Source organism: Ambystoma mexicanum, chromosome 2p (assembly GCF_040938575.1).
Source record: "Ambystoma mexicanum isolate Mex_15411 chromosome 2p, UKY_AmexF1_1, whole genome shotgun sequence".
Classification (NCBI taxonomy): domain Eukaryota; kingdom Metazoa; phylum Chordata; class Amphibia; order Caudata; family Ambystomatidae; genus Ambystoma; species Ambystoma mexicanum.
The window spans coordinates 628,914,006-628,931,391 of NC_090923.1; the positions used below are offsets into that span (position 1 = coordinate 628,914,006).

Consider the following 17,386-nt stretch of genomic DNA (forward strand, 5'->3'; position numbering starts at 1 on the left):
GGCCTGTTAGGTCTGCTCATGGCCCTTCATGCAAGAACTGCAATCCAAGTTTGTTTAAACAATATGGGATCCCTGTCAGGGTCGATTGCAACATATAGGGGGTGAGACAAGGCTGTGATGTTGCTCCATGCATATTTGATTTATATTTGGCGGATATCATGGAGGCCTTTCAGGGTGTCTCTCTGATAACCTTGACATTGTCTCAGCTCTCTGTCATGAACTACAGAACACGCCCCTTTTGTACTTCCTGGTCCTTGTCTCAACGGGGCTTATACTCCCTTGTACTCCCAACATGGCCGTCCACAGTGAAACACCTTCCTCGCTTTACACCTTCGACGTAGCGTGTTCTATTAATAGACCGTGGCTCTGTGCGTCTCAATGCTATTGCGAAGTAGCGACCAGACGTGTGCTCCGTAGCTCGCAGTATTGCTTTCCTTGCTTCTTTCCAGCCAACCCATTCCTAGTCCCTTTCCTTCCTTTCTTGATTCCTGGACTTGTGTGCTAGTAGCGCACTCTGTAAATTTCCCGGATTCCTGGATCTTTGCATCCCGGAACTTTGAACGCACGCTGGAGTCGGAAGAGACTCGTGCAGCCTTATTCAAGACTCGATTTGTCCGCAAGAAGGCATCGATCAAGAAATCCAACAAAGATCGAACTCGGGTGAGAAGGCGGGAACTCCTTGACAGTTTGAGACGCCACCCGACCGAACTCGATATGGACATGGAAGCGGCCGTCCAGGACCTGATGCGTAGCATGCAAGAGCTACCAACCGAGGTGCAGAATCTAAAGGTGGAAAACGCCGCTCTCAAACAATTAGTTCTGTCCCGTGATTCTGCCACAAAAGTGTGTTGCTGGGCGGCATAGTGGACAAATACGATGGGTCGGCAAAAACCCTTCACGGATTCCTGGATTCATGTTTGGTCCACTTTACTTTTAAGCCCTATTACTTTTCAACTCCCAGGGCATAATTTCCCACCTTTCAGGAAACGCCTTAAATTGGGCTACGCCCCTCGTTAATTCCGGCGATGCTCTCCTAGATGACTATGATGGCTTCATACACGCCCTTAAGACCATGTTTGACCGTCCAGAGCAGGTCTATAGTGCCCAGGAACGCCTGTTAGACGTTCAGCAAGGATCCCAGGATATGCTCACCTATGTTACCCGATTCAAGCAATTAGTCAAGGAAGCTGATTGGTCCCCTGAGGCGAGTTTTACCCTTTTCAGGAGAGGACTGAATGAGGAGATTAAGGATGAGTTGGCCAGAGTGGCTCGCCCAAACTCATTCCAGGCACTAATGGACCTTGCCATGCAAATAGATTTCCGTATCCAGGAAAGGAAGGCAGAGAAGAAGAAATCCAGAGGTAATCCTCCGAAGCTGTGCTTTGAGAGTACCACCAAGACAGACACAAACTCAGGCTCCGTCTCTGAACCAGAACCCATGCAGATACGAGCCTTCCGTGGACCTATATCCCCGCAAGAAAGGATGAGAAGGATTCATACGAGGTTGTGCATGTATTGTGCCTCAGACAAACACTTGGTTAGGGAGTGTCCTCTAGCCCCTCCTCGGCGTTCGGGAAACGTCAGCTCCCGATCCTAGATGGAGCAGAGCTTCGGGAACGAGATGTTTGCTCCACATCAATTCCATTCTTGAACTCTCCTGGACAAAACAATTTGGTGATACTACAGGCCTTCCTGTCGCCCTCCAAGAATAAAACCTATCCCATTCTGGCCTTGGTAGACTGCGGAGCTATGTGAATTTTCATTGATCAAGACTGGGTTGTTAGTCATCATATTCCGTACGAGACACGAAGAACCATGCAGCCGATGGAAGCAATCGACGGAAGACCCCTCACTTCAGGACCCATAAGCCTGCAGACAAAAGAAATCCAGCTTTCCATAAATCATCACCAAGAGCGGATTACATTCAACATCATTAAGTCAGCTCATTACCCCATGGTATTGGGTATGCCCTGGTTACAGAAGCACAATCCGTATATCAATTGGACAGCAGGATCACTATTCCTAGGCTCAGAGTTTTGTATATCCCACTGTCTATTCCTGGATCCCTCCTCGACACCCCCTAAAGAACCACTAAGAGATCAGCAAACACCACTCATGGTTTCCAATATCATACAAGTCCCAGAGGCCTATCAAGGATATGCTGATGTATTTTCAACTGCCATAGTCCAGGCCTTACCGCCTCACAGACCTGAAGAATGTGCCATAGATACAGATCCCTCAGCAGTGATTCCCTTCGGCAGAATGTTCACCCTTTCCGAACCAGAGAAAAAGGCCCTCCGAGAATACCTAGATACCAACCTTGAAAACTGCACCATAAGACCCTCAAAATCACCAGTGGGTGCTTCGTTGTTCTTTGTTCCCAAGAAAGACACCAAGGAACTCAGACCTTGCCTCGACTATTGTGGCTTAAATCAATGCACCCTCAAGGATCGGTACCCACTGCCCCTGATCTCGGATATCCTGGAAACTGTGAGAGGCGCTGTAATATTCACGAAGTTGGATCTCCGGGGTGCCTATCATTTGATCCGTGTCCGGGAAGGAGACAAATGGAAAACAGCCTTTAGAACACCCTTTGGTCACTGTGAATATCTAGTCATGCCCTTTGGACTAGCTAATGCCCCGCAGTTTTTCAACGTTTTATGGATAGGGTGTTTTCTGACATGTTATTCCTCTTCGTCATTGTCTGTCTGGATGACATATTGATCTTTTCCAAGGATCCCCTAAAGCATGAAGAACATGTAAAGGCAGTATTACAATGACTCCGTGAACACAAACTTTTAGCCAAACCCGAAAAATGCTTGTTTCACGTTACTTCTGTTCACTACCTAGGATTCAACCTTAGACCAGAAGGAATTGGTATGGACCATTCAAAGGTAAAGGCCATACTGGCATGGCCCGCTCCCATGTACGTGAAACAAGTACAATCCTTCCTGGGGCTTGCCAACTTCTACCGCAAGTTAATTTCTACCTTTTCTGAGATCATTCAGCCGATCGTTGTCCTCTTGAAGAAAGACACCCCCTTTATGTGGTCTACACCGCAAGATAAGGCATTCCAACGTTTAAAGACAGAGTTCACGCAAGCCCCCATCTTGGCCCAACCCGACATAAATCGGCCATTCCTAGTGGAAACGGATGCCTCTAACTACGGCATAGGAGCGGTCTTGAAGCAGGAACTTGAGGATAAACTGGAACACCCCATTGCTTACCTCTCGCGAACCCTGACTCCCAGTGAGACAAATTACTCCGTCCTGGAAAAGGAACTGTTAGCCATCCACCAAGCCTTCACTGAATGGCGACATCTACTTCTGGGTGCTAGATATCCAGTTCAGGTCCGCTCGGACCATCGGAATCTTCAAATTCTACAGTCGTTGGAGTGCAGGAACAGTCATCAGGCACGTTGGGCCGACTTCTTTGCCCAGTACCAATACCAAATCACTCATGTTCCCGGATCACAAAACCTGATTGCTGATGCTTTATCTCGACGTCCTGACTATATAACTACTGAAGACAGGGCCTATCCTAAGATGTTTCCCCACACGATCTTTGTAGCTCAAGCAGTCAACCTCCTGGAAGAAATTCGAGTGCAAACCCAATCCTCTGACCTCTGGAAGGATACTTCAAGGAAGAATCCATGGAACCTAAGAGTTAGGAAGGATATTTATTCAAGGACAATGCACTGGTCATTCCTACACAGAAATTACAACAAAGAATAATACACCTCTGTCATGATACCCTTCACTCCGGACATCGTGGCATAACCAACACCCTCTGTCTCATGCAAAGACAGTTTTGGTGGCCTGGAATGAAGACCAACGTACAGCAGTACATCAAAGCTTGTACTATCTGCAGTAAAAATAAACATGATAACAAGAGACCGGCGGGTCTTCTACTGCAACCTACACTGCCAACAAGGCCATGGGAATTCATTGCTACAGACTTCATTGTGGAATTACCACCTTCCCGAGGATACACGACCATCATGGTTACCATAGACTTGTTCACTCATATGGCTCATTTTACACCCCTGTGTAAGCTACCATCCTCATCCGAGCTTGCTGTAATCTTCCTGGAACACATATTCCGTTTACATGGACTTCCTTCCAAGATCATATCTGATCGAGGACCTCAATACGTCTCTCAATTCTGTAAACATCTCTGTCGCATTTTGGGAATCCAACACGCCCTCTCATCTGGTTATCATCCCCAAACCAACGGGCCACAGAACGTGCTAATCAGATCCTGGAGCAGTATCTTCAATGTTTCACCACCAAGGTTCAGGATGACTGGTTGCTCCTGATACCCGTGGCTGAATTCGCCTACAACAATTCCGAACATTCAGCACTTAAGACCAGTCCCTTTTATTGTAGCCAAGGTTTCCATCCATCGGTTCTACCCTCTGTTCTCCCTCATCCTACACCAGTACCTACTGTTGACTCCTGGATAGAAACCCTCATCAATGTACACCAGGAGGCCAAAGAAAACTTAGAGAGGGCCAGAACACAGACTAAGAGGTATGCGGATTCCAAAAGAAGACCAGGTCCTTCTTATGCAATTGGTGATCAAGTCTGGTTGTCCTCGAAATTACTACCCTGACATCTACGGCCAAACAATTGGTCCCTTGGTACTATGGTCCATTTCCCATCAAGGAAATTATCAATCCAGTTTCATACCGGATCAGACTACCAGACTCCTGGAAGAAAATTCACCCAGTATTTCACACATCCTTATTAAAACCCTACACCCAATCCTCCCGGAAATCCTGCCAACCTCCTCCTCTGCTGGTGGACAACCAATTGGAATATGAAGTATCCCGAATATGTGACTCAGGTATAAACAGGGTCAGCTTCAATACCTGGTTGAATGGAAAGGATATCCTCCTAGTGAAAGAACCTGGGAACCACTTTCTAATCTCAAGGCCCCTCGACTGCTCAGAAGATTTCACCTTATACACCCGGGCAAACCCGGAGGAATGGGTCTTCGGAGGAGGCGTGCTATCATGAACTACAGAACATGCCCCTTTTGGACTTCCTGGTCCTTGTCTCAACGGGGCTTACACTCCCTTGTACTCCCAACATGGCCGTCCACTGTGAAACACCTTCCTCGTCTACACCTTGGACGTAGCGTGTTCTATTAATAGACCACGCCTCCAGCGGCTCCGTGCGTCTCAATGCTATTGCGAAGTAGCGACCAGATGTGTGTTCTGTAGCTCGCGGTATTGTTTTCCTTGCTTCTTTCCAGCCAATCCATTCCTAGTCCCTTTCCTTCCTTTCTTGATTCCTGGACTCATGTGCTAGTAGCGCACTCTGTAAATTTCCCGAATTCCTGGATCTTTGCATCCCGTAACTTTGAACGCACGCTGGAGTCGGAAGAGACTCGTGCAGCCTTATTCAAGACTCGATCCGTCCGCAAGAAGGCATCGATCAAGAAATCCAGCACAGATCGAACTCAGGTGAGAAGGGGGGAACTCCTTGACACTCTTTCCAATGGCTCATTTATGCAGACAATTTCTTTCTGTTCGATGCTCGTAAAATTGGCCTGCAGCGCTTCATTTCCTCATTTGCCAAATTGATGGGCCATCATTCTTTGATAGTCAGTCCTTCCAAATCTAAAATAATTTGATTTTCCAATGGCAAAAATAAATGTACTCTCAAGTGGGCGATAGGCAAATCCATTATTCCATGTGTTGATTCCCTGGTTTATTTAGGCTTCCCAGTATTTGCAAGAACCTTCACTAAAATTATTGTAATTTTGTTGAATCAAGTAATGGAGAAGTTGATATCTCAAACCAAAATTATCGACATAAAGTTTGGTATGTTCTCCCTCAAACCAGTTATAACATATTATGAAGCTAAGGTGATTCTCAAGATTCTGTATGGCACTGAAACACATCCGTTTGCTATCTTGGAACACCTGTTTGTGATTGAGGGGAACATTTGGAAATGAATATTAAGCATACCAATTAGCTTCCCTGTAGCTGCAATCCATTATGATTTTGTGCATAGTTTCTCTTAAATCTCATGACGAGTGGTGAATGTTATCTCTCCTAAGAAAAATGTTGATACCGGCCGAGAATTCACTATAGGTTGATTTTAAAGTTCTGTATCTCACAGTGTTGCCCGAGAATGAGGGTTCTTAATCCCTCCATAAATACCTCCCCTCTCGAGCCCTTCGCTCCTCTACCTCTAACTCCCTCAGGGTCAGTTGTTTTTCAAAGAAACAAGCTGGAGGTAGATCTCTGTCTTCGGCCGGGGCCTCCCTTTGGAACTGCCGCCCTGCCACCTTGAAACTTGAGGAGAACTATCTACGGTTCCGGAAGCTCCTCAAGACCTTCCTCTTCGCTTCTGCCTTAGCCCCGCTTCTCCCCTGCTGATCTGCCTTTTCCCTCGTCACTCTGCACCTGTCCACCTTCTGCCCTTCGGGCCAAGGTACCTGCTCACCCTGCCATCCTCCTGCACTGCCTCTGGGCCAGCCCTTGCACTGGGGACTGTGTCTGTAGCCATACAGTTCCCCACCCACTCTTCTTCTGCACTTATCAGATACTCCCTATCTGACTAACCTAGCACCTTAGCCTCTTACAGGCGGCACTACCACTGCTAACACTCAATTTGATTATTTATGTACTTACTATTTATTTTGTTTCTCTCCTATGCTCTGCACTTTCCCCCTTTTTCACTTCCCCATGCACTTTCCCCCTTTTTCCCTTCCCCATGCACTTGCGCATTCTCAATGTCACTGGGCCTAGTAAGATCGTTGTTTTTGCTTCTCCCCTGTTCCCCTCCCTCTGCCTGGTCGCGCTCTGAAACACCTGTGTACGAGCGCAATATAAATAAAATATCATATCATATATCATATCATATCATTAAGGCACTTTGCACTTTAGTACTGGAAAAGATTGATTGCTCCTTAGAGGTATTGGTAGATGACCCTAGCGTGGTTAAAGCCTCATTTTATCGCCACGACTGTATGGAGACTATGGACCAATTTCACTCCTATCCATCTTTAGTCTACCTTAGGGAAGATTATAAAAGGAGGGGGCTATTAGCACCCTTTCTTATCATTTATCCCGATAAACTGACTTGCGCCACCTTTATTCGCTTTAGTTGGAACTTGCTCAACACAAGACTAATTATGATAAGATATAAGGAGATCCCAGCAAACTTGCGAGGGTGCAGGTTTTGCAAGTGTGTAGCAACTGTGGAAACCATGAAACACTGTGTAATGAGCTGTCTGGGGCTAAATGCACTTCGCAACAAGTATCTGGGCAAGTTTCTTTCTTCGGCAGCAGATTTTTTATTAAATGCACTTTGGCAAACATGTCTGGCGTGCCACTCCACAACTTTAGTAATTGGTATCACCTCTTTTATTAGACCACTCAATTTAGAGGATTTTCAGCATGCTTTATAATGGTGATCAGTTTTATTATTGCTGAGGAATGTTGTTGATTTAAAATTATTTATATATTTTGTAAATATATAAATTTTTACAAATTTGTTTATAAACATGTATTGTGGATTTTAAACTTTGTATTACTGTATCACATGTTCTATGCTTGAAACTTTTATTAATAGTTGATCTTTTTATCAAACAAGAATAATGAAAACAATTAAAAAAATATCTTGGAATTCCAGGAAGACATGTTTCAGCTTTTGTCTTTGCTCCTCTGTTTCACAGGCATCCGCAAGATTGGTCCTTTCCTCGGCCATCTGCTTGAAACCTGGAAAGACCTTGGGCATGGCAATTTCAGCAGTATCCTCCAGTTGGGTGGAGAGATCTCTTTTGATGGTGCCTACCTGGACAGCAGATTCCAGGGATTTGAGGTAATGGTCCTTGACTCTGAACACTACCTCCTCCCTCCTGATGTCGCAGGTCACCTCTTCCACACCCAACATTTCTGGAGGAATACCATCACTGATGTCGAAACAGTCGTTTGGGATTGGTCCCATGATTTCATTACTTAAATCAATAGAATAGTGTTGGGCATCAACCGACATTCCAATAAAGGTGTCTGCGCCCAAAGTTATACTTCGAGGGTCACTGTTATCCACCAATTTTCAAATGGTGTCATGTTCTAGGTCTGCTAGAGGCGTCAGATTTAAATACAAACCTTGTTGCTGGAGAAGGGAATTTAAATTTATATAGGCATCCTGATGTTTGAGGTACTGTCAGCAGTTAATTTTGAGAGGAATAGTGAATCGTCGCACCTGTCCTCTGATGGTAACCTCTTCTCATACCTGAACTTCAAGGGCATAAGGCAGCAATTGAGCTGACCGGAATGCTTGTTCAGTGTTGTCAAAGCCCATTCAGGTACAGGCTTTATTAGTGATTAGGTCCAAATTGATAGTGAATTGGTTGAGAATGCCACTTAGAATTCCCAGATCAAAAGCAGAAGGGACATCACTCACGACCCAAAAATTATGCTATATGCTTTTGTTGCCAATGGACATTTTTAGCATACACCTGCTAGGCAGGAGATGCTTGGAGTTTGGAGTTTTCAGACTACTTCCCATTTGTCAATCAATTTAAATGTGGGACTGGTCTGATCTTTTGGGAGTTTCCCGAATAATCCTTCGCTGATGAAGCTCCTTCCATTATTCATGCACACTCTGGCGAGCACTGGCTCCTCCCCCTCATTTAACTGAATGGGGAAAAATAACTGGTTGCCCTTTTGCTGAATGTCCATCAGACTTTGAGCGGGTCTTCCTTGTTTGGTTTCACAGGGCTCAAGGTTTACACTGAATTTGGACTGGTGTAAACTTTAGGGTTTACCCTTCCAGTGTGGAATGCCACTTAAAACTGGTAGGAAGGTTGATTTTAAAGAATGGAAAGGGGTTCCCATCACCGGTTTGTTCTCCTACAGAGATGACAGTGATGTCTGGGACTTGGTTATTCTTGAAATAGAATTCTACTTTCTCAGAAAGCATATCAATTAAATGACAGATACCATTCATGCTTACATACATTCGTACTCATTTTTAATTTGGATAGTCTGGGTCCAGAGGACCTTGTTTACATAGTTGATCGGAGGTGATAACCTCCTCAGGAGATTGTTCCCCAGTAAACAAGGTGTGCCCTTTGGAGTCACGACTATCACTGGATGTTTCAGTTGATGTCACCCACTTTTTATATCCAGATCTGCAGTCCCTTCGATGGAAATATCATTCCCGTTGAAATTTTGGAGTTGTCCGGGAAGTAGCCTGAGGGGAATGTATTGACCCTCCCCCCATCCTGAGTTTAGTTGGTCAAAGGCCTTTTTGGACAGGAGGGGGACTTGGAATCCAGTGTCCACCAGAGCTGATACTTCACACTGACCCTGCACCCTTATCAGTGCATAAAATATGCCTTCTTTATCCTCCATGGTGCAAGGAAAGTGTGAGTTATTTGCCAGCCAGGTGGTCATTTTCTTAATATCGAACTCTGAGACTGTGTGATCTTGGGCAATTTACGCCAGATCACGAGTTGCGGGGTGTGGGGCAGTAAATCCCCATTCCCCATTGGGTGCATAGGGAGCAACTGGCAGTAATTGCGCTGGTGGTAATAGTGCTGAAAATGTCTAAAACCGGCCCCGAAATGGTAATTTTTACCTCCAGCAAAAAGCTGGAGGTAAAAATGCCATTTTACACCCAACTCGTGATTTGGCCATCCCTTAAATGCAGCAGTAATACCGTCACCACTGCATTTAAGGGTTCAGGCCAAACTCGTGATGAGGCCCTTAGTCTCTTTCTGAAATAGACTCAACTGTGCAGTCTACCGTCTTCCAGATAGTCTGGGGAAATTCACCCTATCCCCAGAATGTAAGGAGGTTTTTAATATGCCCCTCCTGGGCTGAAGCTTAGAATATTCTTCTCCAGCTAAGTGAACTAGGTGGTCTCTCTGCAATCTCATTTCATCTAAAACCAACTGCCTCATTTTCTCATCAAGGGAGTTTTCATGTTCTGAAGTACTCACAGGATTAGTCCTAACTTCCCAGGACACACTGGTCCGGCCACTTTCCCTTCTGTGTGGTAGAGGTGAGTACTCCTCAAACTCAGATAAGGACTTGCCTGCTGGGTCATTTTGGCTAGGCCTGGGTAAGTCTATATGCCTCATGTTTCCTTCGGCTTTGTAGGTGGAAAGGATGAGGTCAGTCGCAGTAAGCCCATTGGAAGTTGTGGTTAACTGGCATCAAGTTTCTGATGGGGAGGACATCACCCCTGGATCAGAGGGCCCTTTCCTGTACCCTGATTGGTCAGGGTGCCTCAATGACGGTTTGTAATTTTCACTTTCATTTGTCAAACTCTCACACCTGCTTCTCTCTGTCCTTATTTCCTGATGAGGTTCAGAGAGCTGGCTTTTTAAATCTGAAACCAGAGCCTGATTTGGGTCGAGCACTTTACACTGCGCCCTTAATTGATCCTTTAATTCCTTGATTTCATTCCGGCTTTTCCTTTGTGCGGCCTGCTTTGTGACTGCACATTCAAAGTATCAATCTTTTTCTGTTGCGCTTTTCTACATTGCGCTGCCTGTAACAGGTCAGCTTCCGCTTGCCTCACTTGCTCTATGATATCTACATTTTCTTGCCTATTTCCAGTCAGTTCCTGAGAACCTGACTGACTCTTTTCTGTACCCATTTTCAACTGATGCACCTCCTGTGCAAGGACACTAATCTCCTGATTCAAGAGGTCTTTTTCCTTCACCAGTCACATTTTCTGTTGTTTTAAAGTATGTACCTTCTGATATATCTGATCAAAGTCATTTTGCGAATCAACCCCTTTTATAATTGACTGTTTTCATTTTTCTACTCCTTTATTTGTAATTGAAAGGCCATAAGGTCATCTGACAGCCCTCTATTCTGATCATTGACCTTATGTTGCAGTGTGCTCAAATTTTCCACACACTCTTTATGTTCATCTTGCAGTGCAAGAAACTGTGTTTCACGCTCTGCACTCTCTTGCTGCTGGGTTTTTAACTCCTCTTTGAGTTGTTCCATGAGAATCTGGCTCTTCTGTGGTTGATCGTCTTAACTGTTTAAGTTCTTTCTGCGCCTCATTTGGAATCTCAGTCTGATCCCGTGCACAGGTCTCACTCTTCTGCACTTGCTCTTCCACCAACTGCAAGTGCAAGTACAGATCATCTGTGAGCTGAGCCATTGGACTCAGTTCTTCTTGAGTATTTTGGGTCATATAAAATGCCTCTAATGTTTGTGCCATATCCCACCTTCACCCCAGATGTCTATTCTTTCTGATGTAACATCTTGCATCATTTTAGCTTGTCCGCTCTCTTCATTCACCTGTCTACTCACCACGAATGACCAGCTTAGTAATGAAATGTCTTCTGGCATCATCTAATTCAATTGTACTCATTTTAAAAATGGCCTTTTCCAATTTTTGTTGAATTTCCTTTACACGGGGGCAAAAATCACCCTGCTCCCGCTTAATTGTTCAACTATACACCTGCCTGGAACTCAGGGGTCAAGTCCGTGTGGCCCTTTAACAAGGAAAAGATGACTTTCCCCTCCTTCTTAATGCAATTACGTTAAAACGAATAGTCTGTCACAATGCACTTGTCATGAGTCAAAAATAGCCAGCCAAACCCCGGCCACAAGCCCCCAATTTGTAACAGTTTATTGAGAGGCCACCCTCAATATAGGGAGTTCCTTCCCTACCCGATCAAGGGGTCACATAACAAACTGTTTAATGTCAGTTCTTTGTTCAGCTCTACTTCCAATTCAACTAACACCCCTTGGATCCCTCTCCCTGAGCAACCAATGAGCCAAGAACCAGGCTGGTGTACAGAAAATATATTTGTATTTTTTTGGATGATAGGTAATAGAAATCACAGTAAGCTAAACACACCACCTTCTTTTTGGCTCACAATTAAACTTCTTGTTACACAAATATATCACACAAGTTGGTTGGGAAAAATACAAATGACAACACTTTACTTTCTATAGATTTTACTTCAAGAAATAATCCGGTGGAGGACGTTGCATAACCTCACAGAGAGATCAAAGAAGTGGCACGGCCATTCCGGTTCATGTCCTGTCATTTGGCCAGAAAACACATCACCTTCCACAGCTGAGCTGACTCCCAGGAGCTGACACATGTGTGATATCAAATTGGATGTGGCTGCAATGATTATAAGTAGCACCATGTACCATGCCTAAACTCAGGCATAGCTTTATTTTAGATTTTAACCTGTCACCATCATGGACTACTTGTGATCATCATAGTTTTGGTTGAGAGGAGCATATCTTAAATGCAGCCATGTGCTGCAGAGACTAGGCTGCCACTGCAGCTGTCAAATGGGCAGCTGTGACCTCTGAACCTGCTCTGTGCCTCGGGTAAACCTTCCAGCCATCACCTATTTTGTTTTGATGCAGTACCCCCGAGTGGGACGGGTATGCCCACAGGCCCTGTGCCTGCTGGGCATAGAAACCCAAGCTACTCCTCACTGATGAGGCCCAACAAGGCCACAACATGTCTGGGGATGCTTGTGGTCTCATGCAGAAGGGATGTGATCAAGCAGTTCGGGCTGGACTGCTCTTTTTGGGTTGGGACCAAGCCTGATTTGTATAGGGTCTTTCCCCTTTTGTAATGGCTTGGCAGGCGAAGAACAATGCTCTGGAGGGTTGCCTACAGCAATGTCAGAGGTTTAGATACATTCTAAACCTTTCAGGCATCACCTCTTTTGTTTTGTTGTGCCACTGGTAGAGCAGACGCTGCAAATTAGGATACTGATCCAGCCGGACCTAGATAAACCTTGTTCTATTGGCCTGTAGCTTCTGAAAGGGGAATCTGATCAGCAGATTACCCTTTCATAGATGGAATTACCTGCATAATTGTATTAATTAATAAAAGCAAAAGAGGGCTGTCACGTCCTTGCCAGGTGGCAATTCATCACCCATATGCTCTGCTTCTCAGGGAGATGGGGTAACAAGATGTTCCATGGCAGACTCCCTTACCTGGAGCATGGAGCGAATACCACACAGAGCAATGGGGTGTGTCACCCGCATATTCGGTTAATTTGGGGCATGGGCCAACAGACTGATCCATGGCAGACTGTCTTGTAAGGTTGCGAGTGCATTTATAGGTCAAGGTGACAGATTCTACCACTTCGAGTGAGCCTCAAACAGTTTCATGGTAGACTTTTAGCTTTCCTTTTATTGTTTTTGGTTTATATAAACCTTTACAAAATTTGAAATTCATAAAACAAAATATTATAATGAGATGAATAGAAAATGAACAGTTAAAATTGTTCATTACAAAAACTTACATAAACATTATATTTCATTACAAATACAATATTCAATAAAAATAAAAAGCAAGTTAATTTTTTTTCAACACCATTACAAATGTTTTTTTTTAAAGTGTTCACTCTAATTTTCAATTTTATAACAAAGTTGTTCTGTCTACATAATAAATGTTATTCACAAACTGAGAGACGTATAAGATGCTTTGCAAAGTCAGCTTAGGCCATACTAACAATTAATGCATCAAAGTCTCTTTCTCACCGATCACTTGGCAATGTCTACAATATTTGTATTCTCCCAAACTGGGATAACGTATATGCAATATCTCCGGTGTATTTGAACCATTGAAACGATATTGCATAGTGCTATTCCTGAAAGATCTACTATGATATTTAATAATGTATGATTCAGGATTAGGATACCATTTCCAGAAGGCTACAGTTTGACAGTACAACTTTGAGTTCAAAATCACAACATAGTTCTCCATCCAGTCGTTTGATCTAACACATTTTTTGATCTTAGTACATTTGAAGTGAAGAGCGCAAGTTCAATAGCAAGGATTCCGCATCCTTTTTAAGATTTATCATAAATTGACCTGGAGTTTCATCACAAAGTTTAGAATACATCGGGGCTTATTATGACACTGGCGGTAGCTGTGCCTGTAATACAGGCACGGCTGCCGCCGGTATGATAATTTTTCCGGTGCCCAGGAATGGCCAATTACAGGGTCATTACGGCCGTGCCGGACCCGTTAATCACCCATTCCCTGGGCAAGGGAAAAAAGATGCTCCCCATTCCCATTCGGCCCCATAGGGCTGAATGGGAATGGGAGGTCGGATTCACTGGCACCGTTTATAAAGGTGCCGGTGCCTCCGACATGCTGTGCTCGTGGGTGCCTTTCTACCTGCCAGGTAAGACCTGGCGGGCAGAAAGGCACCCGTGAGCACAACTCGTAGTTTGCCGGTCCGGAAACTACGGTACTGGCATGCTTACCGGTACCATAGTTCCCGGACCGGCAAATTTTATAATGAGGTCCATTGAGTCTTTTTTGGAAGCAATACATTTTCTCAACAGAGACAATTTTTCCACTGCATACAACTCTTCAAGGATTGTAAACCAAATTCATACAGAATAAGTTCAATAGGAATACACTTTGGTAAATAAAAGAGGACATTTCTCCATACAAGTGCCGAAACAGTTTTTAGATATGACGATAACTCTGAAGGGTAATATTCCAGGCCATATACTAACCGTGGCATCACTTTCAAACAATAAATCTCCCTGCAGGGCCACATTGAAAGTTTTCCATATTTCCTTTCTATCACTCTCTGTTGCCTTGAAGCTGCCACTGCCTTAATCTGAATTTACACATTGTTAGATTGACCGACCTTACAAGGAATACAAGCCTCTGATGACAAGCTTTCTAGCTCGAAACACGTGTCAGGCTGTCCAAGAATTCCTTAATTAAAACCTATGCAAACAGCATTTTTAATTGTATTTTGTGCGCAGATATCTGGCAAACCACCCCATATCTTGCTCATGTACTGGTGGCAACATTGGCAGGTTGTCCACACTTTTGCCTCAATCTGCAGCCCCTACACACATATCAAACTGCCAGGGCGCCTTGTTTCTCATAATAATCCTTCTCTGCCAAAAATCAGTTTTTACTGTCATATGTGTTCAATGAATTTGATTGTTATTGGTATTTAGTGTGAAAAGTTGAGCATCTCAACTATAAAAAAAAACGCTCGCTAATATTAATAACAAAGGTGCTTTTGCTCCATTTGACATTAGATGCCCTGCTATGTACTTTCTTCTCAGCCTGTCTCTGTTGCACAAGCAGTTAATTCATAGCGGTTGTACCTGGAAGGTTGGGGGTCCGACGAGCCCATACTAAGATGACAAAACATCTAATAATATTTATTAAGTTGGTGATTAAAAAAAAAAAACTGGATGGTCACGCTCCATTTTCCCCAAAACCAGGACAGGGTTTTTAATACAAAAAAATTCTCGGACAGGGGGACAGAGGTCCAATGCCTGGCAAAACCGCAGCAGCTGGTTGCGCTAGCTGTGGGACCTGTTATGGGCTAGCACTCCCATGATTCCTCACATTGACCATGTTGGTGCTAGGGCTGATGGAAGTTCTAATCCAAAATATCTGCTGGTTGCAGACCAGTACCCCAGGTGAATGAAGGAGTCTCATAGCAGATAATTATGGCTCCCATTTGTCTCTCAAGTGTTGCCCGAGTACTTGGGAAGAGCATGATGGGAGGAGTTTGGAGATGTGAGGGATAATATGGATGGGTGAATTTGGAATCTGTCTGGAGCTTCTTGAGTAGAGCGGTCCCTACTGCTTTATGAAGAGTGGGCTGGCATTGTGTGCATCCCATGCAGGTGTGTGGAGGGGCTTGTGTGTTGCTTTGCATGGAGTTGGGCATGGTTGGAATGGCATTGTAGATTGGCTGAGTGAGTGACTGGGTTTCATTAAGTCTTTGATGCTTTCTTTTTGCCATTAATGAGTTCAGTCTTGCTACTGTTTGAGGCCATCTGTGTGGACAGATCTGACTTTGCCACTTGTTTATTTGCTGTTGAATTTGTCTGAGGAGTAAGCCCAGGGGTTTACGCAGACGGTTTGGGATGTTTGTTAGTTGGTTATGTGGTGTGGGTATTTCTGCTTGACTAGTTTGAAAACGGTCACTGTGATGTCGTGGGCTGGCAGCATTCTGTGCCAATATTAGGCTGTTTTCACCTTTAGTGGGGGATTATAGTGGTCTTGTATAGAACACCTTTGCCACTGTGAAGATTTTGTTTGTCGCGGCTCTGCAGACTAGAGGGGGAGTTGGTCAGGGTGTTTGTGGGATAGAGGCAGAGGCAAATGTGAATCCTGAGGTGTTTATGCCTGCAGGCAGGAGATTCCCCAGCCCTGGGAGCCTGTGCAATTCTATGTAGTTGTGGTTGTGGTGGTGACACTTGGGTATGTGGTTATCCAGATGGGAGAAACCAATGTTAATCAACTGAAAGTCAGCGCTCGATGACTGGGTTAGCTGCAGGCGCAGGGCAGGGCTGATAAAGCTTGAGATGTGAGCAGTGGCACTGCTTTGTGAGCTGTGGCATTGCTTTGTGAGGGGTGGTGCTGCAATGTGAGCGGTGGCGTTGCTTTCTGAGCAGTGGCGTTGCTTTGTGAGCGGCGGTGTTGCATTGTGAGCTGTGGCGTTGCATTATGAGCTGTGGCATTGCTTCCTGAGCGATGGCATTGCTTTATGAGCGATGACATTGCTTTGTGAGCGGTGGTGTTGCAATGTGAGCTGTGGCATTGCTTTGTTATTGTTGTTGTTATTTTGCATTTATATAGCGCCTTATATACCATTGGTATGGTCTGAAGGCGCTGGTAGGTGGAACGCCCTTGGGAACCGAAGTTCAGATCAGTAGAGAGAGTACAGAGAGTCAAAAGGTGCGTGTGAGCAACGGGTATATGTGCAGCTCATGCGGTATCCGTGTAATAGCTGCTTCGTAGAGGTAGGTGTGGTGGTTGAGAGATAAGGAGTATGTGTTCGTTCTGGCAGAATTTATCCAGACCGGATGTGGCTGCGTTAGACCTGAGGAGAACGCCTGGCTGGGGGATGTGTAACCAGCAGTGTTTACTTAGAGTGATGTGGAGTGAGCGGCGGATGTTGGTATGAGAACAGTTATACCGAATGGTGTCATAGTATCTCTGTGTTCTAGTTGAGTGGTGATGTAAAGGAGAGAGTAAGCGTGGTGGTGTGATATGATGGGTTATATGCTCTTTCCAACGTTCTCTGCAATCGAAACCATACTATATACATCACGCAATTCTATGCGCTCTAGTCTGTTCCATGCACTCCTATTCACCCCATGTATCCCAGTCTGCTCCATACACTCCGGTCCATGCCATGTACTCATGCATTCTGGCTCTCCCTCGCGCTCGGGTCCGCTCCGCGCGCTCCAGTTCGCATACGTACTCGAGTCGGCCCCACGCATGTACTTTTGTCTGCCCCACGGATGTACTCTTGTCTGCCCCAAGCATGCACTTTTGTCTGTGTCATGCATGCACTCCTGTCTGTCTCGTGCATGCACTCCTGTCTGCTCCACGCATGCACTCCTGTCTGCACCAAGTGT

General features: G+C 44.9%; 1 protein-coding gene across 3 annotated transcripts in view; it reads left to right on the top strand.

Annotated features, from left to right (window-relative positions):
* Positions 1-17,386, top strand: part of INKA1 (inka box actin regulator 1) — a 347,423-nt gene that overhangs the window by 245,546 nt on the left and 84,491 nt on the right. The window contains exon 3 of one of the 3 annotated variants that reach the window (XR_011301981.1): positions 7,693-7,829. The gene's annotated coding sequence lies outside the window, so the exon portion shown is untranslated. Of the gene's footprint in view, positions 1-7,692; positions 7,839-17,386 lie in introns of those variants that run through there. The other 2 variants (XR_011301982.1, XM_069644155.1) reach the window with 2 other exon arrangements.